This window comes from Xenopus tropicalis, chromosome 9 (genome assembly GCF_000004195.4).
Source record: "Xenopus tropicalis strain Nigerian chromosome 9, UCB_Xtro_10.0, whole genome shotgun sequence".
Taxonomy (NCBI): Eukaryota; Metazoa; Chordata; class Amphibia; order Anura; family Pipidae; genus Xenopus; species Xenopus tropicalis.
The window spans coordinates 38,400,284-38,423,853 of record NC_030685.2 but is presented as its reverse complement, the minus strand read 5'-3'; the positions used below and the strand labels follow the sequence as shown (position 1 = coordinate 38,423,853).

The window sequence follows — 23,570 nt, the reverse complement described above, 5'->3', positions numbered from 1 at the left end:
TTTAACTTAGAACATTACGAATCCAGTTCTATTCTTGATAGGGGTGCACTTAATTGTAAAGATGCAACGAAGACGGATTAGGGCAAAAATAAAACACGGGAGGGGGAACTATAAACAAGGGAGCATTCTAATAGCGCCGCTTTCTCCGCGTCACACTGGATCAAACCTGTTCCCACTGCCCAGGGCAGCTGGCGAAAAAACAAGAGCCCCCTTGGATGGAGAAAGGCCTCTAAATACTATTTCCTCCCATCGCCCCTTTTCATTGGCTGCTACGGAAGGTAGGCCGGGTCCAAGCCATGGCTGCCCAATATTGATTGGTTGTCTTCTTTGGGCAGGGCCCGCGTTGTAAAGGGAGCCGCGGAAAGTGATTGGCTGCTGCTCGTGTCCTGGCTCTTTGGTTGACAGATCCCGGTTAGGAGTTAGTGCTGGCAGAGAGCAGCTGTACCGGAGCGGGGCGGCTCTGTTAGGTTCCTAGTTATCCTGCTGTTACTGTAACAGGCGCTTTTTCTAGTGGGAGCTGGAGAGGCGGCAGCGGGAAGGTGAGCGCAATGATATTCCTCCCCTCATAGAGCAACTGAGAACCGTTATGTGCAGTGAGAAATCCTAGTCTGACAGTGACAGGTCTAGCGTGTGCAGTGCAGGGAATAGTCAGGGGATTGGTATTTACTGCAGCTCATTATTGCAGCGTATCCGCTCACTACTACAGGCTGAGAGATTTCTATTCGCCTTATTTAGAACGAATGCCCTCCAGCTGTGTAATGGCGTAACTCCCAACATGCAGATGTTAAAGTATCTTGGGAGTTGCTGCAGAACCGGGGTACATGGCAATTGAGTTTGGTAGCATATCTTAATATTCATTGGCTGGGATGATAATTGTTAAGGGGCTACAAACATGCAAATGTTTTAAAATTGTCTATCGCAATTGTATGTTTTATTTTGTTACTCACACTTCTGCCATTTGTGCATTGGGAAAGTAGGTGACTGGGTTTTTTGTCACTAGCCCTGTGGGCACCTTTGCACTGACAGACCAATGCCCTTGACATCAATGTTAGTGAGTAAAGCCTATCTTCATCCTATGGATACAAGTAGGAACATTGGGCTCTGCTGGCAGGATGAATAATATTTGCATGCAACTATGTCAACCTGGCAGTTGCTGCATGTGTGGATGCAGGTCAGGTGGGGGTGTAGCGTGTGTTGTCCCAATCAGGTCTTGCTGAGGATAGGTGTGTGGGGGCAGGTCAGTATAGCTGGGACTGCATGTGTGGATGCAGGGCAAGAAGGGGACTGCATGTGTGGATGCTGGGCAGGCAGGGGACTGCATGTGTGGATGCAAGGGTGGCAGGGGACTGCATGTGTGGATGCAAGGGTGGCAGGGGACTGCATGTGTGGATGCAAGGGTGGCAGGGGACTGCATGTGTGGATGCAGGGCTGGCAGGGGGCTGCATGTGTGGATGCAGGGCTGGCAGGGGGCTGCATGTGTGGATGCAGGGCTGGCAGGGGCTGCATGTGTGGATGCAGGGCTGGCAGGGGGCTGCATGTGTGGATGCAGGGCTGGCAGGGGGCTGCATGTGTGGATGCAGGGCTGGCAGGGGGCTGCATGTGTGGATGCAGGGCTGGCAGGGGGCTGCATGTGTGGAAGCAGGGCTGGCAGGGGGCTGCATGTGTGGAAGCAGGGCTGGCAGGGGGCTGCATGTGTGGAAGCAGGGCTGGCAGGGGGCTGCATGTGTGGAAGCAGGGCTGGCAGGGGGCTGCATGTGTGGAAGCAGGGCTGGCAGGGGGCTGCATGTGTGGAAGCAGGGCTGGCAGGGGGCTGCATGTGTGGAAGCAGGGCTGGCAGGGGGCTGCATGTGTGGCTGTAGGTCAGGTGGTGTGTGCTGCATGTGTGGAAGTAGATGAAGCTGGCAGGGGTTGCATGTGAGGAAGCAGGACTGTCTGGCAGAAGCTGCAGGTCTGGATACAAGGCAGGTGCAGGGGCTGCATGCGTGGATGCCAGTCAGCTGGCTCTGGCTGCATGTGTGGATGCTGGTCAGTTTTACACAGTGCACACGTCAAGTGGGCAGCCTTTTGCCAGAATGGTTGAAAAGCAAAGCTGGTAGGTTTTGGTTGCTTGAATGCAGGTCAGGTTGGCAGTAGCTGGATGGATACCTCTCATGCGCATCTAAGATGAGAATAGCATGTTGCACGTTACACTTGGCTTTTGTGTGTTGGGGGAAATGCAGGCCTCTGTTTGTGGATTAGGGACTTTTAAATTATGGCCTGAATATGCAGAAGTGTATAAGTGGATATGCAGCAAGCCACTCGCACAGATGTGTACACAAATTCTTTCAAATGGTGCATTCTGGACCTAAATCCAGATAAGGTAGTTGGACCTAAAATCGCAGATGCCTTCCGCTTCTTCAGATTTGCTGGATGGATAAATTCAGCTTGTGAGTATAGGGAACATACATAAAATGTAATCAATCGTGTCACTATCACATTTGTTAGTACAGTTAAAACTATTTTGCAATGCTCTTTTGATCCTATTGCCATTGTTAAAATGTTATGAAAATCTTCTCCTGGGTAAAAAATAATATATTCATCTTATTAAAATTGGAACTAATAAAAGGATTTTCTGGTATTTTTGAATAATAATTCATAAAATCATGTTAGAATACTGCATTCCAATTAGTCATTAGTGAAAATACTTTTTCTTTTTTTTTTCTGCTGCCCTGTTTGTTTTGGATAATTTGCGGCAAGCGCAAGAAAATGCAGCATGTTGCGTCTGAAAGAACATTATGCAAAATGCAGCTCTGAATGCCCTGAGTACAACCAGACAGAATATAATAGTTTCAATTAGAGATTGCGTTTAGGTGCACTTAAACAAACGCTTGTGAGTACGAGCCCTTAAGGAGTCAATTGTGTTCAAATAAAGCACAATGAAATCTGTTTCTAATCAGCAACAAGCTGCAGCCACTGATTTCACCTAAATGATTCCCTTATTTTAGTAAATTAAAATATACATTTTTTAGCATCCATGAGTAAACTCCAGTTAATGTTTTAGTTGAATAGGCACTGGATTTATCCATTTAGGTAAACTTGCTTCAAAATGTAATTATACGTAAAATGTACATATAGGTAAAATGCATCTGGTAACATTAAAAGGGACATTCGCCTTTCATTAAGTTTTTAGAATACGATAGCATTTGCCTATGCAGGTATTTTTGCAGTTGGGTCAAAATAAATAATTGCTAATTTTAGGTCCAGTTTGCGCTGGAGGTGGGGATTGGTGACACCTTTTCCATATGTTGATGTAAAGTGCAGCAGGATAACATCAGGAAGAATCGGGTCAGTGCTATTGAGGTGCAGCAAATTTGATTAATGCTTGCAAAGAGCAAGGAAGAGACAGAAGACATGTGCAGTGCTTGAAGATGCCCTGACTTACTGTACATAACTGTAGTGGTTCCCAGCAGGATATGCTAATTGCGTAGGGGATTACTTGTGATACAGATATCCAGAAAACTAGAATATATTCTAATTACAAAATTTCTTAAAGAAGACATCCTATAAATACCAATGTACCAGTGGATTATACTCCTCTAGATATAGAAGAATTGTGCTAAAAAAAAAAAGACATGTGTTTAGACTGATTCATTGAGAAATTCCACCAAAACCCCACTAGTCCCGCCCACTATGTCCTGCTGGCTGAAATCTCGGGATGTGCAGGGGAGCCGGCGGCTCTCGGTACACTGCACTGTAGGATAGCAGCTAAGCTGACTTGATAGGAAACTGAAGCCTGTCTTTGCTTGTGTGAGTGCAAGGCTGTGATTGGCTCTCCCTGTCCTACTGTGCTTCTGTGCTTTAAACACAGACGAGAACTGAAAGGATCTATAGGGAGCTCCAATAAAGGGGCCATTTTTACAGATAGGATTCATGTTTAGAACAAAGTGAAACCAGCACCATATATTATTCATAATTGTCTACAAAATTAGGGGTTTTCCCATTTATTCAATATGTCTCCTTTTATAAAGAAAATTCAACTATAAGGATTTTAATTAAAATAAACATCCTGTTTATGTTTTAGGCATATAGTTATTTACTTAAATTGCATTTTTAATCTCCTAATGTGCCTCTGTAGAATGTACATAGTAAACCCATTAACGGAAACATCAGTAAGCACAGCAGTTCCTTTGCTTTCTCTAGTTATGGGGAGTCCAAGGGTATTTTTGGTTATTTAAAAGTACCTTTAACATATATAATTTGGACTGCAACTGGAAATGGAAGATATTTTTTATTGATATATCATTAGTAAGGCGCAAAATAAGCAAATAAATATTTGTTTACAGGAAACCGTGAGATCAAATAAGGCTCACTGGGTAAGTGGGACTGCAATGAAAACCTTACTTACTATATATATTAGAATACGAGGCAGAACTGGGCAATGTGACATAATACCACTTTGATCTTAAAAGCAGAGATGGAAAAGGAACTCTCGAACATCTTTTCAAATAAGATAAATAGTAATAGCAGTGTTTTGAATTCATAGCCCAATGTTTGGTGTGTCTTCCCCTAACCAGAGTATGGAACAGCTCTGCCTGTTACCTGCTTCTTGACAAGCCTCCCTTATTGTTCATTTAGTATCCAGCAGTCATTGTGGGAAAATTATTTAAAAGTAGATCAACCAATAGAGCAGCAGCTTATGAAGAGACTCTAGGGATAGAAGAATGGTATGATGTGACTTCTAAATGTTAAAGGAGAAGGAAAGGTAAAAACTAAGAAAAGAAAACCTAAGAAAGGTCTATGTAAATACAGCCATAAGCACTCACAGTAAAGCTGCACTGGAGAGTCCTCTATCAAAAGAAACACAGGATTTCTTGTCTCCTTTTTTGTGAACATGCCTTTCGGTATCAGTTTTCCTCTCTTTTAGAGCTCCTTTGGGACACGAGTCTGCTCAGTTCTCTCCCTCTCCCCCCTCCCATATGGATACATAAGAACTCACTCCCCCCCTCCCTTAGGAATGTGTAATCTGAGTTTCCAACAGCTATAACTGCAGCAGGAAGCTACCAAGATCAAGTTAAAATGGCAGCAGCTGTCGGGTGGGAGCTTCTAGGGCTATTCAGGTACAGTAAAGCTGTCTGCTGAATAAAAAAAGCATTTTAGGTGGCACTAATGTGGCAAATCTATTGGCAGTAAAATGCCAAAATGACTTTCCTTCTCCTTTAAAGGAGACAAATGAATTGAATACTATTGAATACTATTTGTAAAAATGGCCCCTTTATTGGAGCTCCCCATAGACCTGCTATAGTTTCTGTCCCAATTTGAGGGGTGGGGCATGTCCTAATGGTCCCTGCTAGAAGCACTGTGGGGGAGGGATAGCAAATCACAGCCTATCACAGCCCTGCAGTTACACAAGCAAAGACAGGCTTCAGTTCTCTATCAGGTCAGCCTAGCTGCTGATTGGCTCCTATCCTACAATGCAGTGTGCTGTGTGCTGCTGGCTCCCCTGCATAGCCTGGGAAAGGAGGCAGTACAAAGTGCAACAAATGGGCGGGACTAGTAGGGACTTTGCAGAAATGCTTAATAAATCCATCCGAAACACAATTTTTTAAAACTCATTCTTTTTATATCGAGAGGATTATAATGCAATGGAACATTCTTGTTTTTCAGCATACACACACAGATTCTTATTCATCATACATTTAATCAAGAATACAGGCTCACACAGGCAGAACTGTCTCTGATAAAAGTTCTGCTTTGTTTGAGCTGAGCTCAGGAGTGGAGGTTAGGAGAAAAAAATCAAGCAGACTGCTAGAGTTTCTATGGGAACCAGCAGTGCCATCTGTTTACTGGCTGCTAGACTGGAGGGCATGTTTAGTAATCTGAGCTTAGAATAACTGAGCATGCTCACAATCCAGAAATCAAAGCAAATTCCCAAGGGGGTGGGTTGAGTGGGTTACAGGAGGAGAAGGAAATCTAAGTGATTAAGGAAATGTTGCTGCCTTGCTATTAACCTCTGGACAACCAGTGTGGCAGGTATTGAAAGATTTCAAAGAGGCACAGCCTGATTAATGTACATATCCTGCTTCCATCTATCAGCTTTGTTTAGATAGATTTGTATGCATATAAGTTAATATATTTATATGTTTATTTTTTATTATTAACATAAACCTGTGTGTGTGTACTGGGCCTTTTAGTTATGCCACTATTCCTCTTTTTAAAAAAAATGCTGTGGAGTTCAACTGGTTTTAACAGCACACTCTTTAATGTAGATGCTTAATTTAAAAGCCATGTAATGACTGTTTTGTGCACACCCATAGTGCATGTAGTAGTGATGTTACATTGCAGAAGAAAATACTAACAGACAGAACTGCCATTGCTAGTTGCTAGTTTTTTTTTTATTCAGTTCCTTTTCATATTATTGTAAACATATTCAAAAGCTGCCTTTAAATTCCCAATGCCATCATTTCAATCATAGCAGATTATAATAAATGTGATCAGGCCTGGACTGGCTATCTGTAGATTATGCCAAATGCCAGAGGGGCTGCTGTAAGATGCCATAGACAGTCAATAATTATTGGGCCTGTTTGGGTCTCTTTTTACTTGAATTGCCAGGGCCTATTGTGAATCTTAGTCTAGACCTAGAGGTCATTGAGATTGACTGGTGTTGGGGCCCCAGATCAATGGGCCCTGGGTAACTGCTCTTTCTTTTACTGTATATTGCAGTAATGTTATAATGTGAAACACAAAAAATATTTATTGCAACATATTAAACACATGGTTTAGTGTGTCCTTAAAAGTGTTTATTGGGGTAATGATTCAGAAGTTTTCCTTTGTGTCATTTAATGACATTTTTTTGGCATAGCCCTAAGCACTGCTTTGGATTCTAAAAAACAAATATATATTTTTAAGAAGGCATGGCCTGCCCTTGTCTGTTAAATTGCTGTATAATGGTGGGACAACATTTGTGCTTTCAGAAACATGTAGGAAAATATAGTACTAGCCTTTCTGAATCCATAAATGACTCATTTAACCCCATTCTACTGCTAGAAACTATGTAAAACGTTCATACATAAAGCTCTCATTTCACTTCCTCTCCCTGCTGCTGTGCAAAGAATACCAAAGACAGTACAACCCTACATCCTTACTGCTGACAGGCTTCTATTAAAGGAACAGTAACACCAAAAAATTAGTGTTTTAAAGCAATGAAATTATAATGAACAGGGGCACTGGTAAATCTGGTGTTATGATGACCTCAAAGAGATGCCTATTGCGCATGCCTGATTAGCAGAGGCAGTGAACATGCCCAGTAGGCACCTCTTTCAGGTCATCATATTTGGAGAAAAGAGGGGTGCTCAAAAAGCAAAAGGGGGACAGAGCCCCACACTAGACAAGGAAGTCAGTAAAAGGGCTGCAGCTCAACTGCTTGTAATAGAGAAATGAAATAAATCTGCATGCAGGGAAAAAGCTCTCTTTCTTTGGAAGGGATTGATGACACCAAGTTAAAGGCTGCCTAAACAGGAAGTTCTTACTGAACTGGTACTGTGTGTGCGCCTTTGCTCTCCTGCTTCATTTTCATTTTATTGATCCGATTGGCTGAATCTCACTAGCTAGTGCTATCAAAGATAAGCAAATAAAGTAGTAGTGAAAAGGTATACACAGTGGAGAGCACTGTTACCAGTTAAAACAATAAGTATCGGAGCAGCAGGAAGCAATAAGGAGTTTTGAATTATTCACTTCTTCATCTGTAGATTAACCATACACTTTTGAATTTCCAGATGAAATTTCCAGATATGTCCAACAGTTCAAACCAATCAATATCTATGGTGCAAATATATCTGTGGGAAATGTCCGCCCCACATACATTTACCAAAAAGATTTTATCGGTGTATTTCAGTTAACCTATTTATTTTTTTAGCAATCTTGGGACATGTTTTCATTTTTCTATTATCATTTTTATGTTTGTTGATTTATCCTTTGTATGTTATCTCTCTGAATGCCTGTTATACAAACTACAAGTTAACTTTTTTTTTGTTAATAGTTGTAGGAGGTGTTCTTGCAAAAGTTGGTCAAGGTTCAGAATCTTGTATGTGCAGTTTGTGGACCTTGGTCATTGAGTATCTAGTTTTTTTTTTAATATATCACCAAGTATTTACAATACTGCACAAATTAAAAAAAAAAATGTGACTATGCAAGTTAGAATGTGGCTCTGTACTTGGCTGAATTGAAAAATTGTGGATTCGGTGCATGCCTTCATGGCTCACTAGGGTCTTTTTCATTAGGAGACAATTAATGATTGAAGTGATGATTTATGAATGGAGAGTGGGAGGACACTCATGCAGACAAGGGTAGTATGCATAAACTCATTGCAATTGTTGGCAAACCTGGAATCAAATTCAGAACCCCAGTGCTGTACAGCTACCATTGAGTTCTAAAAAATAAATAATACATCTATCTATGTATCCTGAATGTTTAGCACATGGAGTTTCTTCCTTTCACTTGACATATGGAAGGGGTACAGGATGGATTGGCCTTTTCTCTTCATGCGATTTTACCTTGGTGGGGAAAAAAAACATGCAGGTGACACTATCCTAGGACTATTAAAAACATTTAATATTTTTACTGCTGATGTTGTCAGGAAACATAAATTCTGCAACATCAGCAGTTCCCTGACAGTCAGTGCAATAGAATTTATTGTGGCTGGCAGGTAAATAGTTACCTAATCCCTTAAATTCCCTCGAATCTATAGAATAATATACTCTAAATAGTTATATATTGTTCTCCTATAGAGCATATCTGCTATGTAAGCTGTACCTTTTCTCCTTATTTCCATCTTAAATGGCTGCCCTCATGGCTACACAGCAGCTTTGTTTATATAGATTATAGTAGGGTTCTGACACAAACACAGAACTTTTACCAGCGCAGGGCAACAGTACATTATATTTTAACCATTTTAAAACATTTTAAATTTTTGATGTTACTGTTCCTTTAAAACTATCAGGGGTATTTTTCCACCCCAGGTAAGGGGTTAGCTAAGGCCATGGTCTTACCTAATGACAGAAGCAGCATATCTGTAAATAACCCTGCCCTGGGTTGACATCTTCTTTAAAATATTGTTGTTTTTGCTGTTTGCTGCTGGCTCTCTGCTTTTGATAGTAAATAAATTACAATGTAACTAACTTTAAACTGTTAACATGTAATTTCAAATAACTTAATAACAAGTTATTTTGTTATGTTCTTATTTTAATATCTGGGTAGAGTTCTGTTTGAAGGGTCTACAGTCACGTGATTATTGAAATAGAAAAGTTTGATTTTCAAGCCCCCAGCACCCCTAATAATTGCAGATTTTCTCAGAGTTCCCCAATTGGTTACTATGACAACCATGTAATAGCTCATTTGAAGTGCTGTCACGGTAATTTAAAAGCAACGTATTTCAGTCTTTCCAGCTCACTGCTCTTTCCAGTCCTAAAGCTTACCCTCTTCTACACTGTTTCCATGACAACTTATATATGTTAAGCCCTGCTCATACGCTATAGAATATATGCATTGTATGCAGCTCCTGTATGTAGCTCCTGTTAGTGCAAACATCCAGTAGGTATCTGATGCTGTTTGCTTTTTACTCTGGCTTTATAGAACAAAATACTTCTTCAGTTTATTTGTGCATTTCCCTGACTTGTGTCTAAAGTGAAATGGTCTGGCGGACAACAGACACTATATCCCAAGGCCCATTTGACTGGTACAGGGGATTGCTGTAGGCAGGACGAGCTTTGTCAAGATGAACCTCCATTTCACCTGTCTTATCACACTGCAACATGCTCCATATAAAATATATGAAATGCAATGCCCAATGGCATAGTTAGAGTTAGGCTGGAAGTAGCTAAAGTCAAACCAGTTTCACAAAATTTAGAGACATCAACTGACTCCATGTCTTTGAATGAAAATGATCCACACTGGCATTTTTTAGATTTTATTTTCATGTTACCAGTACCAGGTTAAAGAAAATTGAGGATTTAATCTTTATAATCTTAATGACATGAAGTTAGCTGACCTCTCTAAAAATTTGCTGCGTGGTGTAAAAAGAATTACAATCTTTTCTTCAGCTTGCTTTATAGTCTTTCTGCAGGCATTAATAAATTATATCTCATCATAGTATGAGTTTTGCCTGCATAGTTTGTATTTATCTTTATATAGTTTCCAACATATTTCACAGCACTTTACAGAGATTATACATCATTTACATCACTCTTTATCCCTATTACATTTACTAAATATGGCCCATTTTGGACCCAATTAATCTGCCTGTATGTTATTGGAGTGTGGTAGAAAATGGAGTACCTGAAGGCAAATCCATACAAACACGAAGAGACAGAAAAACTCCTTGAAGATAGTGCCATGACTGTAATTGAACTGAAGGACACCACAGCATCGCAAGTCAGCAATTTCTTGCCATCCTACCATGTTGTCTATTGATAGGAAGATGGAATAATTACTTTGAATTCATGCCTGTAGAGCAGCCAGAAACAGAAAAAAATGTTGACATTAGGGTTGAGTAGGTTTGTGACACAGAAGGGAGGAGAACTGAAGAGCAAGGGTCTAGGGGCCATGTAGAAATGTAAGAGTAAAGAGTTAAATAGAGGGGAGGGCTGGTAGGCATGTGATAAGTATTGTGAACACTTGGAATAGGCTGCTTTTTGAGGCTGAGGCAGTAGACAGATGGATTGTGGGAGTCTGCAAGGGGTTCATAATTGTGAGATTAGAGACTGGTAAGTGTATTTTGTTGTTAGGGATACCTCCATGTAAGAATTTCAGATATTGCTTCTTCCCTTGTCTGATTATCCTGAAATCATGTTAAGGCTGCAAAAGATTTTTCCTTGGAAAATTTAAGCTGCTGATACACAATTTTGACTTGTGCATGGGGCATTAGCAGATGAGGAAGTGAAGAGAAAAACAGCTTCTCTTTGCTTCTTGCATCTCCAGTAATTTAGGGAATATAGAATGCTTGGCCAGTCATACAGTATTTCTTCATTTTGCCCATGTGATCTGTATGTGACCACCTTTAAAGTTGGCGTTTAAATAATGGAATGCCTTTGTGCAATATACGTGTAATGCTATTTAGGTGATATCCCACTCTGACCTTTCTTGGTTTTTCCCAACTCTGACTTATCTGTTGAAACTCCTGGTAGAGCATGCATTACATGGGATCTTTTCTCTCAGGTGGGCCTTTGCTATACTGGTGGAGAAAGGGTTAATTACGCTGATTTACATTACAAGAACAGATCTTTCAATAATATGGGCACCAGTGGTTCTTTCGATAAAATTATACCTCTTTTATTTGCTGGATCTTATGCAAGCTCTATGAATATATACCATCTGACTCGCATTACTGCGAGTTACCTGATAGTTGATAGTTGATGTTACGCAGGCATATTGTTGGCAAAAACACAGTGGTAGTACATACTTATAGGTGAACAACTTCCTAGTGCTAGGAAATTCTCTAAATGTTAATTACATTAGGAATTGCCTATTCCTGAGCCTAACTACTTCATTTCCTATACTGGTTGGTGACTTTGCAGGGTAATCATGGTACTAACCCTTCTGGTCTCCTTGTGGGAGCCTCTGATACACAATTTTGACTTTTGCATGGGGCATTAGCAGATGAGGAAGTGAAGAGAAAAACAGCTTCTCTTTGCTTCTTGCATCTCCTGTAATTTAGGGAGTATAGAATGCTTGGCCAGTCGTACAGTATTTCTTCATTTTGCCCATGTGATTGATTTATTTACTACAATGATGCTGTCTCTCAGCTCCTAAAGTAAGCTGCTCTATATGTTTCCTAACCCTGAAAGAGGGTGATTTTGAGTGTAACTGTAACATCAGTGGGTGGCAATGTGGTGTTGTAGGTAGGGCCCTGGCCAACAACAGAACTGCCAGGGAAACAGTTTGATCCAGAAAAGTGAAACATCTTCCCCTCCCTATTGTGAAACATGTCCAGCTCTTAGCTGGCTTAACCCTTATGGGTATTACCTGAAGTTAAGGTGAGCAAAACTTTTACCCTTCTACATAAATAATGAATAAAGAATAAATATGGGTTTGCTAATTATTATTACAATCCACAATTCTGCATATACAAATTAGGAAAAGGATGGTTAAAGAGAACTGCGCACCATGCGTACAGTGAAAATTTTTCAACTTCCGTGTTTCCAAGGCATGGATTCGGGCAAATTCAATTTTTGCTGAAAAAAGTTAAATCTTGGCTGAATCCTGAACTGAATCCTTGATTCGGTGCATCCCTACTTCTCTGGGAGGTTATCAACATGTCTTATTAACATTAGATGTGTAGTCTAAGGGGCATATTTATTATGCTGTGTAAAAAAATGGCGAGAAAATTCGCCACACATCGCTTGGCTTCGCCGTGTAAAAATGGCGTAAAATCAGCGTAATTTTTTTATGCGTTTTTTCTTCCACCGGAACTTATAGAAATGAATGGCATAATATCCGGCATTCAGACGGCGATCTTTTCCATTTATTTTACACAGCTTTTTACTTTTACTGTTTTTTCGGTGAATTAGTTTTGCACAACATAATAAATACGCAGATTTCAGCTGCTGATTTGGGTCCTTCACACTGATTCAGCAGCTTATCTGCCCATGCATGGGCACCCCCGATGGGCTACCCAACCCATGTCTGGCCTAAAATTGCCCAGATCTCAATTGGGCGGATTTGATTTCCACTCAGATCAAGAATCGCATCTACTTGTTGATGCTGTCCTTGGCCTGACGGCCCATATACCTCACCAAACGAGCAGATCTTAATTTGTATGGCCACCTTAACTCATTTGGTTAAAAGATTTTTCCTCTCTGTTCTGCACTTTTAACAGATTGTGTTGTGTTTGCTAAATATTTTGATATGCTGTTGTGGTTAGGTTTCAGTAAATACTGAAATTATTTCACGACAAATCTGTTCTGTATTGGCAAGAAGCTTTACCAGAATGTAAAAAATGGTTCATGTTATTTATATACTTATCAGATGGAAAAAAAAAACTGAAAGACTTTATTCTAAAAAAGAATATGACTTGCAAAATGGTAAATAGAGTCATAAGTTTCCCATGTATTTCCCATGCTCATGTATGAGTGCAAGTATAGTGTCAAAATGCAATTTTGGGTATAAGTTGCTGTTTTTTTTTTTTTATTTACCCATAATTAGGGAAGCACCAAATGCAGGATTCATTGCATCCCTACCTACAATGTAATGTCCCTTCCACCACCCAAATTTGAAGCATAACTGCATCCTCAAAGTGACAATGTGCCTAACACAATTGAAGCTGATGTGCTAGAATGCATGCACTAGCGTGTTTTTCAACACCAGCTGAACATAACTGGATGGAAACTCTAATGTGTTTGAATGTTGTCAATTCTGGCACTCATCATCAACACTTGTGCCCAACTTTAAATGATATCTACAACATTCAAATGATATCCGTAAACTGCAATTGCAAGTTTGTGAACACCAAGGTGCACCCAACTGGGGGTCCATTCATAAAATACACGTACATTTGAAGCAACTTAATAATATATATTTAAGGAGAATTGTCACTGAATATGTAGCTCTAACTGTGAGTATGCATGGATTCCCAATTATAAAAATTATACATCCATGCTTACTGACACTGGTGCTTTGTAAATTGCTGGAATCAAGCAACTACAACACATAAAAAATTTTGCACCCAGGGCTAAATAGGTTAAGAAACTCATAAATAAATCATTATACAACAACTGAAAAAAAATATTAAAAACAATGTGTTAACTCGATTTATTAAACAACCAGTGCGGTTAATGATAAATTTTCACTGGTTTTAAAATAAAAAGGAAATATGTCTGTCCCTTCCTGCACTGCTGGTTAGGACTATTAAAACAATGTAGCTAAAGTCAGACTCCATTTTTAACAAAGCATTGCATGCTTTTCACATGTTTATTATTTGATTTCTGTTTCCTTTTACAATTCCTCTTTCTTGATGAGCCACTTCTGTGATGACTGGAGGCAACTTTCCTTACAGACAAGTGCTGTCCAACTTTTACCAAAAACATGACCAATAATTTGTTATACCAAATGTTCAAAGGTCAGAATATGCAAAAATAAAAATGTCAGCAAAAAAATAAAACTCAGTGGAGTTCATTAGCAGAACCACATCGTTCCCATGGGCCTCCACTTTGGCAGCCCTGCTACAAACCTACTATTGACCTACTATTGGACATAATTACAAACATAAAAAAAATTGTTCCCTTTTTTGATTCTATTTTTCTATGGTCCAGTTTGTAAAAATTCCTATAGCAAAAGTAAATTGAAAATAAAGAACAAAAAATAACACTATTTTGGCCTTTAATATATTTGTAACTTGTAATATCCTTCATATAGAAGGAGCAACTATAAACATGCAATACCGTGTAAATCCTTGTGCATTTACTTAAACTTCCTTGTCTTATGTCAGTGTACATTGACAACTTTTCTGTAGATATTTTGTCTGATTGAGGATTGGACTTGGATTCTTGCCCATTATTTGGTTTTAATGACAGTTTATTGATTCTGTTGCAGCATTCCAGGAAATCAATAGAAAGAATAATTATCTTAGCAGACTAATTTAATTTGTTTGTCACCCAAGTGCAACAAAACTCTCAGTAATCTTCATCCCAAGTGCCTGGAGCCTGTCATGTGAGAGAAGTGGTCTTATGACTGTGTCCTCTGCTGTAAATCTGTGGAGATATCGCCACCACTTCCTAAGTAATGTTAATTTCTTTGCACAGCATCTGGAGCTCCCTTTATAAACTAACTGGGTGAGCAGCAGCCAATTTTCTATATTCTGTAATCTAATACAGTGCTAATGTAGATATGTAATCATTATTAAATGATCTAGTTTGGTAGAGAGAAATATTTTTATATCCTGGAGGCTGCCCACATTAAGGCAAAGGCATATGGCGTAAGTGTAAGTTTTAGCTACCTTACATTTAAAAGTTGTATAATTAAAGTCCCTTGCAAATTAAACATGAGACCCCAATTTTTTTTATTAAAACATCCATACCCATTATAAATATATTTAAAAATTATAAAAATCTATATTGCCTCAGTCATAGAGGTGGGTCACTCAATTACTTTCACTTTTCATTTAGCAATTCCTAGATGTCGCCACACTACTCACATTCCCCCTCCCTCATCACAGTCTGTAATTGTGTAGCCTGGGACAGGGTGTGTAAGTTTAAGTAAATTTTATTTTGCTCAGCTAACATGCTAGAGAAGGATTTGGAATTATTTCTTAAGCCAGCCATAAACGCACCGATAATATCGTACAAAAAAGATTTCGATTGGGTGCCATTGAAGGCGCACAATCAAAATCTACCTCCTTCTGCCGATTCAGCCCTGAAGGTAGAATTTATATTGTTTCTACCTCCATATCTGATGATTCAGCCCTGAACGTCAGTGGAGGGTGGGAATGATCTTTCGTGGTCGCACAAAAGATCAGAATTGCTACGTGTATGGTCACCTTTTGGGTGACAGATCCCCTTTAATGGTTCCAATGCTGGGGGACGAATACCTTGAATTGTTTCAATCTAAACCGATTTAATGGAAATCATCTAGACACATGGGTAAACTCAAAGGTCAGAATATTGCTGAATTTCCCTTCTGTAAAAAATTTAAAAAAAATAAAAAATAAAAACTCAATTTAAAGGACAATGAAAGGTTAATATAAATTAAAAGTAAGTCTAAAGGCATTCTTTTTAAGTACTTACTGCATATCTAAATTCCCAGATCCCTGCTTGCTTCTCTGAGATATGGTGCTGGCAGCCTACAGCAGTGTGAAGACTCCAGTGACATCACTGAAATCACTGAAATCACTGAAAAAGTGGATCTGGCAGAGGGGAGGGGGGGAATGAAACACATGTGCAGTATGAAGCAAGGAGGGAAAGGAAGGGAGAATACCTTTTTAGAGATGGCTGCCTGTTCTAGAAAATGTGAAGTAAGTGTGACTGAGTAAATATTTGATTAGGTGAGCCAAAAGTGTGGCGTTTTTACTAAACAATAGGAGGACTATTGGGCAGTATGCTTTTTAAATTTTGACTTGCATTCTCCTTTAAATCTAATTTTTAAAAATTATTTATTTTATTCTGTAAAGACTACGTATACTTGATCCTAAGATATAAGGAATCCTTATTAAAGGCAAAACAATCCTGCTGGGTTTAATTCATGTATAAAACATTTTTTAGTGGGCTTAAGGTATTATGATCTAAATTACAGAAAACCCCAGGTCCCACACATTTTGGATAATAAATCCCATACCTGTATTGCACATTAACGCTCCCTGGGAAACACAGGGAACCCATAGGAGTACAAGCTTAAATGTTGACACCCAAAAGCCAGTGGGGTTTTTTTTTTACAGAACTAGAGTGCTGTCACTTTGAAAAACATAAGCAATTTTATTCCTTGGTGGGGGCTAGAGATGATCACATTTCATACTGGGAACCCTGCACCTAATATCTGGTCAGTGTCAATATAACACTCAGAGTGCTTGTACTTTGTGTATGGCTTTTATGAACTCATATTAGCATCATTTTTGCACATAGTACATAGGTATGGAATCCGTTATACGGAAACCCATTTTTCAGGAAGTTCTGAATTACAGAAAGTCCAGCTCCCATAGACTCCATTTTAATCAAATAATTCAGAATTTTAAGACTGATTTCCTTTTTCTCTGTAGTAATAAAACAGTACTTTGTAATTGATCCCAAATAAGATATAATTAATCCTTATGGGATGCAAAACAATCCTATTAGCCTTTTCTTATCCTTTAATTAAGATTAAGTCACTTGGGGGTGCCAAAATGTTTGGCACCCCCAAGTGACTTTAATCGCTTACCATTTACCCCGGGCTGGTGCCCCTTTTAGGAGAAAACCACACCAGCCCAGGGTACCTGCAGCAAGAGCTTACTTCTTCCTTGTTCCTTCTGCTGGCAAAATCCCAGGGTGGGCACATGCGCAGTAGAGTGAAAAGCCGGCTGTTCACTCTACTGCACATGCGCAAGTGCGCGAACAAGGAAGAGAAAGCGATCGCAGCTACCCTTGGCTGGTGCTGTTTTTTCCTAACAGGGGCACCAGCCCGGGGAACAAGGTAAGCGATTAAAGTCACTTGGGGGTGCCTAACATTTTGGCACCCCCAAGTGACTTAGCCTTTCCTTCTCCTTTTAATGTTTTATTGATTTTTTTTTTTTTTTTTTAGTAGACTTAAGGTATGGAGATACAAATTACAGAAATACCCCTTATCCGGAATACCCTTGTTCCTGAGCATTCTGGATGATGGGTCTTATATCTGTACTGTGACTGCTAGGCCAGTATGTTCAGTATGTGTGCATTGTTGCTCCATATTCTTACTTTATGTTCTACTAAAATAAACTTTTATAGCTTAGTATTCTAATTATAAGCATAATAGATATTACTTCTAAGATATTACTGTTATACTATTCAAAAAGTGCTATTTATGCATTAACAAGACATCTCATTAGTCACGACTGTGCATCATTAAACATGTTCTTTATCAATCCATTGATAACCAGTGGAGCCATAACATAGCAAAGCACATATCATCAGTTTACAGTTATTCAATAACTATGCAGTACAGAAACACTTAAGTTAGAAACTGTCATAGACCGTTATTTCATAGACAATTCATTATCATACTTTTTCCCTGTTGTTTTGCATTATTGAAATGGTAATGTTATTTTTTAAATTTCATTAATACCTACTAATTGTACCAGAAATATATACAAGTTGTGTGACTTAGTAGTAGGTAGAGGATTCGCCTGGCTGCATGTACCATGATGATTGGCAAGTTGTGGTCTTGTTATAGCAGGGGGAGGCAGAAGCAAGAGGCCACCCTGTGCCTAGGTCAATTATTTGGCCATATGTGCCAGGACATTTAAAACAGGTACCCAATTGTTAGTAACCAGTGGTTTACAAGTTTGTGCATTGCCTGTGACCTTTGGTGCAGGACACCAGGGAAGCACCAACTAACAAATTTACTATATGTGGTACTGTGTTGGCAAATGATCTTTGCATAGATCAGGGATTTGCCAACAGCTGTCAGGATAGGGTTGTACAAAACTATATCTCCAAAGATATTTTGTAAGCAAACTGTGAGATCTAGAGGAATTGGTATTTTCATTATAGTATGCATCAGTTTTCCAGTCTCTAGTTGGCAGTGTAGCTTGGTGAAATCAGTAACATATAAATAAATTAATCCTGAGCTGCAAGACCCATGGATATATAGTTCCGCTACTATAGGAATTTTGTGAAGGTTTAACATAAGACAGTCCTAGGTATTTTTGCAGTCATGGAGTTGGAAAGTTTTGTTTGCTTTTAAAAATTGCAATATATTGGGGGAAATTTGTGAAATTCAGAAAATTATGTTTCAGAATTTCAGTAAATCACCCTAAATGGATGCTATTATTATGTTATACATTCTTCTTATCTGTTTCACGTTTTTAGGTCAGTTGGAAGACTGGTGAAAGTTGGTAAAACTGGTGTTACCGTGTGTGGTTGAGTGAAAGAATGGCCTGGGTTAGGATAAATGGTAAAAATATCACATTAGAAATGTTTTAGTTAAGTGGGGCTTTAGTAACAGTGGACAAAGTGCACATTCTGTACAGTTTATCATGTTTTTACTACAATGCATCATTTTTTACAGGACTTTCCTTTGTTTTTATAGAACTATTATCTGCAATTTATGTATCAACAATGTCAAAAAGTATGCATTCCTGTGCCCTAATCAGTTGACCCAAAATTATTTTTGTGTCCAGGCCCAGAGCTTTAGGGGTTATCCTGCCTTTAATGAATGGCCATACGCAGGTATATTAACAAGAATATTTTTGATCAGGCAGTGACACACAGAACATCAGAAAATAGTCACTTAAAGGGGTGGTTCACTTTCACATTAACTTATAGGGGCTGATTTACTTACCCACGAACGGGTCGAATGGAGTCCGATTGCGTTTTTTTCGTAATGATCGGTACTTTGCGATTTTTTTCGTATGTTTTGCGATTTTTTCGGATTCTTTACGAATTTTTCGTTACCAATACGATTTTTGCGTAAAAACGCGAGTTTTCCTATCCATTACGAAAGTTGTGTAAAAAGTTGCGCATTTTGCGTAGCGTTAAAACTTACGCGAAAAGTTGCGCATTTTTCGCGTAAGTTTTAACGCTACGAAAAATGCGCAACTTTTTACGCAACTTTCGTAATGGATACGAAAAACTCGCGTTTTTACGCAAAAATCGTATTGGTAACGAAAAATTCGTACAGAATCCGAAAAAATCGCAAAACATATGAAAAAGTCGCAAAATGTTCGTTTTCAAGTCGGAACTTTTCCAATTCGGGTCGGATTCGTGGGTTAGTAAATCAGCCCCTTAGTATGTTATCGAATATCCTATTCTTAGGAACTTTGCAAATGATCTTTATTTTTTTTCGTTTTCAAACTTTTTGCCTTGTACATTTTTTCAGCTTTTAAATGGGGGTCACTAACCCCAACAGTCAAAAACTATTTCTCTGTTCGCGTGCAAATTTTTGTTATTAATATTGTTACTTTTTATTACTTATCTGACTATTCAGCCCTTCTCCTATTAATATTCCAGACTTTAATCCACTGCCTGGTTGCTAAGGTAAACAAGACCTTAGCAACCAGATAGCTACTGAAATTCCATACTGGAGAGCTGTTGAACAAAAAAAAAAACAATTGCAACTTGCCTTAGAATATCAATGTCTACATCATATTAAAGGAGAAGGAAAGGCTAATAAAGAGTTAATCTCAAGCTGCAGGCATACCTTCAGTTCTCTCAATAGTGCCATTAAGTCTCCCCATATTTCACCTGCTCAAATGATCAGAAGCTTCATAGGAAAAAACACGCTGAGCTGTGTAAAGAAAGTTCCCATAATGCCTCAATCCTGCACCGAAACCCAGACCGGTGTACATGCTCAGTTAGTTAGACTATGAGTCAGCTTCCTGCTTATTGGCTCAGATCCACATTCCTAAGGAGGGGTGAGTTCTTAGCATTCTTGAGGGAGGGGGGAGCAGGTGAGGGGAGAGAGCTGTGTGTCTCTGGCAGAGGAAAACTGACACAACAAATCTTTCGACAGAGAACTCAGTGCAGCGTTTCTGGGAGTGCTTATGGCTGTATTTACATAGACCTTTCTGATAAAGCTTACTTAGTTTTTACCTTTCTTTCTCCTTTAAAAGTTAATTTACAGGTGAACTACCCTTTAAGGTAAAATATGTATTATTAACAGGAATGCTTGTCTATTGTCTTACAAGCAGGAACTCTGTGTTTTTATCCCACAATTCCTCATGTTTCATTAAAAACATGCAGTAATTCCTGTCACGTGATCAGGAAGTGACACACAGAACAATACAAAATAGTCACTTAAGGTAAAAGATATAAAAGTACAATATTTACTGATATATGAATGCCAATTTGATAAGATTCTTAAATAGAACATGCACTATGGGTCGGTTCAATATTGGCTATAAGAGTATTATTTATCTTTAAAAAATTACGTTCCCTTAAATATTTTCTCTTTCCAGCACTTTTTGATTGCAGTATTATTTTCTAATAATGTTTAAAATGTTTTCTGAAAAAGCTTGTGGTATGTCCTCATTGAAGCCTATTTGCAATATGTCTCCCCTACTGCAAACTTCTGAACCATTTCATTGTTATTGTTTTGAGTTAAATAGCTTTTCTGCAGCTGTGAACAACCGTTTCAGCACCTGAATACAGAAGATTACCAGAAGGAGATTGCTGATAGTATGCTTCCTCCAGGAATAATGATCAATATTATTTCTGCTTCACTCATTTTCTCCTTTTGTGACCTTCACAGTCCCTTGTAAAGTACAGCAAGTGTATCCGTTTGTTATGGAATAATCAGTTCAAATGAATTACAGTTGTAAATTGAAATGTAATATGGTACCGTAGGTTTAAAAGGAAGTATCCATTCATACAACCAACAGTAATAATAGTTGTTAGAATCATTGTACAGGTATCGGACCCCTTATCCGGAAACCCGTTATCCAGAAAGCTCCGAATTACGGAATGCCCGTCTCCCATAGACTCCATTTTAATCAAATAATTCAGAATTTTAAAACTGATTTCCTTTTTCTATGTAGAAATAAAACAGAACCTTGTAATTGATTCCAAATAAGATATAATTAATCCTTATTGGATGCAAAACAATTCTATTGGGTTTAATTAATGTTTTATTGATTTTTTAGTAGACTTAAGGTATTGAGATCCAAATTACGGAAAGACCCCTTATCCGGAATACCCTTGGTCCCGAGCATTCTGGATAATGGGCCCTATACCTGTACAGCGTAGTGGGGTTTTCATTAACTGGACTGCACTGTAAGTGTAATAATTCTGAGCATGTTGTAGCTCTGAAAGAGAGCCAGAATATGTAGTGATGAGCAGGTCAGTAAAATTCACCTGGTCCACCCATATTAGAAAAAAAAGACTGCAGGCAGTAAGAGGTACAATGAAAATAAAATATTACAAAATTGAAATATACCACAAAGCTCACCATCCTAGTTTGCCCTAATGAAAAGCAGAAGCAATTGTATGGCTGGACGTAGTGAATAGGTTGGTGGATTTGAAGGCAGTTATTGTGTTGGGTTGAAAACCCCAGCATACTGTTCTTCGACTTTGGTTTATTTTCCGCTTCTTCTTCTTAGCGCCCCCCATTTCCTAAACGCTACTCCTCCTATAGTTTTAGAGGTACAACACCCAAACTCTCCAAACTTCTTCGTCCTATAGCGGAGCAGGTTGCTTGTGCTTTTCTAAGCGATCCTGCCCCCCGTCTTTTTGTGACGCCGCTCTGAACTTTCCAATTTTCCCATTAACTTTGACAGGGAAGATTTTCAAACTGCTGCCACTCTTACAGCTTTTACTTATCAGATTTTACCTATTGATTTGGCGGGAATTCAACCTGCTGCCATTCTCACAGTAATAACACCGGGGTCCCCAAACCTTTTACACTTGGTCACTAGGGGACTGCAGGTTTAGTTTTGAAAAGTGGGTGGAGCCACCAACAGCCAATCAAATTTCCCTTATTGATTTTTATTGGTTTGATGCCAGGGTTCCCAAACCTTGCACATTCAGTCACTGGGTGACTTCGTACTCAAGGTTAGAAAGAGTGGGCGGGGCCGCCAAAAGCCAATCACATATCTTTCATTGTTTTCAGTGGGGAAATTTTAACTGCTGCCATTCTCACAGTATTAACACCAGGGCCACTAGGGGACTGCATTTTTAGGTTTTAAAAAGTGGGTGGAGCCACCAACAGCCAATCAGACTTCACCTATTGAATTTTTTTGGTTTAAATTTTTAAAATGCTGCCTTTCTCACACTATTTATGCCAGGGTTCCCAAACTTTGCACAGTCAGTCACTGGGTGACTACATATTCAGGGTTAGAGCCACCAACAGCCAACCCATTTCCACCCATTAAATTTCATTGGTATATATTTAACTGATGCCATTATTTAAGTATTAATTCCAGAGTTGTTAAACTTTCCAGAGTTACTCACTGGGTATTTGCAGTTCAAAGTTAGAAAAAAGTGGGCGGAGACACCAACAGCCAATCACATTTCACCTATTTACTTTCACAATTTTTATGCCTAAGTCCCCAAACTTTGCACAGTTGGTCACTGGGGGACTGCAGTTCAAAAATAGGAAAAGTGGGTTGGGCCAATAACAGCCAATCAGATTCCATCCCTTTTTTTTTATTTAATTTTATTGATTTAAATTTAAAATGCTGCCTTTCTCACACTATTTATGCCAGGGGCACATCCACCAATCACAATTTACCTATTGACTTGTATTGGTTTAAATTTAAATGCTACCATTCTGTAAATATTAATACTAGGGTCCCTACTAAACTTTGCAGAGTTCGTCACTGGGTAACTGCAGTTCCAGGTTAGAAAAAGTGGGCAGAGCCACTAAACACCAATCAGATTTCACTCGTTGACTTTCAGTGGGGAAATTTAAATTGTTGACATTCAGACACTTTTAAAACCAGGGTCCCCAAACATGAAGTTTGTTCTCAAACTTCCCTTTCTAGTTAAAAGTGTTATTTGTAGTCTTAAGTGCCACAAACTTTTAGAGCATTCCAGACAAAACACTGCAAAACACTGTAATATGCACAGATAACTAATAGCAACACCAGTTAACAAGATGTCTGCATATAAGCTGAAGCTGGTAAAGGGCTGTTACAGGGGTATTAATTACTAATAAGCTTTAGTGTGACATTTATATTCTGTATATTCAGTATAGTGAGTGTTGATTCTAAGCTCAGTAACTTACCGCGGCACAGGGCAAATTCAGTAAATCAGCTGAAAAGAAGATTGGGAGTTACTGAGGGCATCTTGGGGGCACATATCTTCCCTGCTAAAGGACTGTGGTTGCTTGGGCTGGTACAGAAGCACAAAACATAATGTACAACATTTCTAGCCTACTTATTTAGTTAAGCTTTAGTTCTCTTTTAAGCAAACATGTGCCATCATTATACTGCAGTGGCTAAATAC

The 23,570-nt window shown here is 39.0% G+C and overlaps 1 protein-coding gene across 1 annotated transcript in view; it reads left to right on the top strand.

Annotated features, from left to right (window-relative positions):
- The first annotated feature begins 473 nt into the window (after nucleotides 1-473).
- The window catches only part of abat (4-aminobutyrate aminotransferase), a 60,871-nt gene continuing 37,774 nt past the window's right edge, over nucleotides 474-23,570 (top strand). Inside the window, 1 exon segment of the mRNA NM_001128057.1 lies at nucleotides 474-539. The gene's annotated coding sequence lies outside the window, so the exon portion shown is untranslated.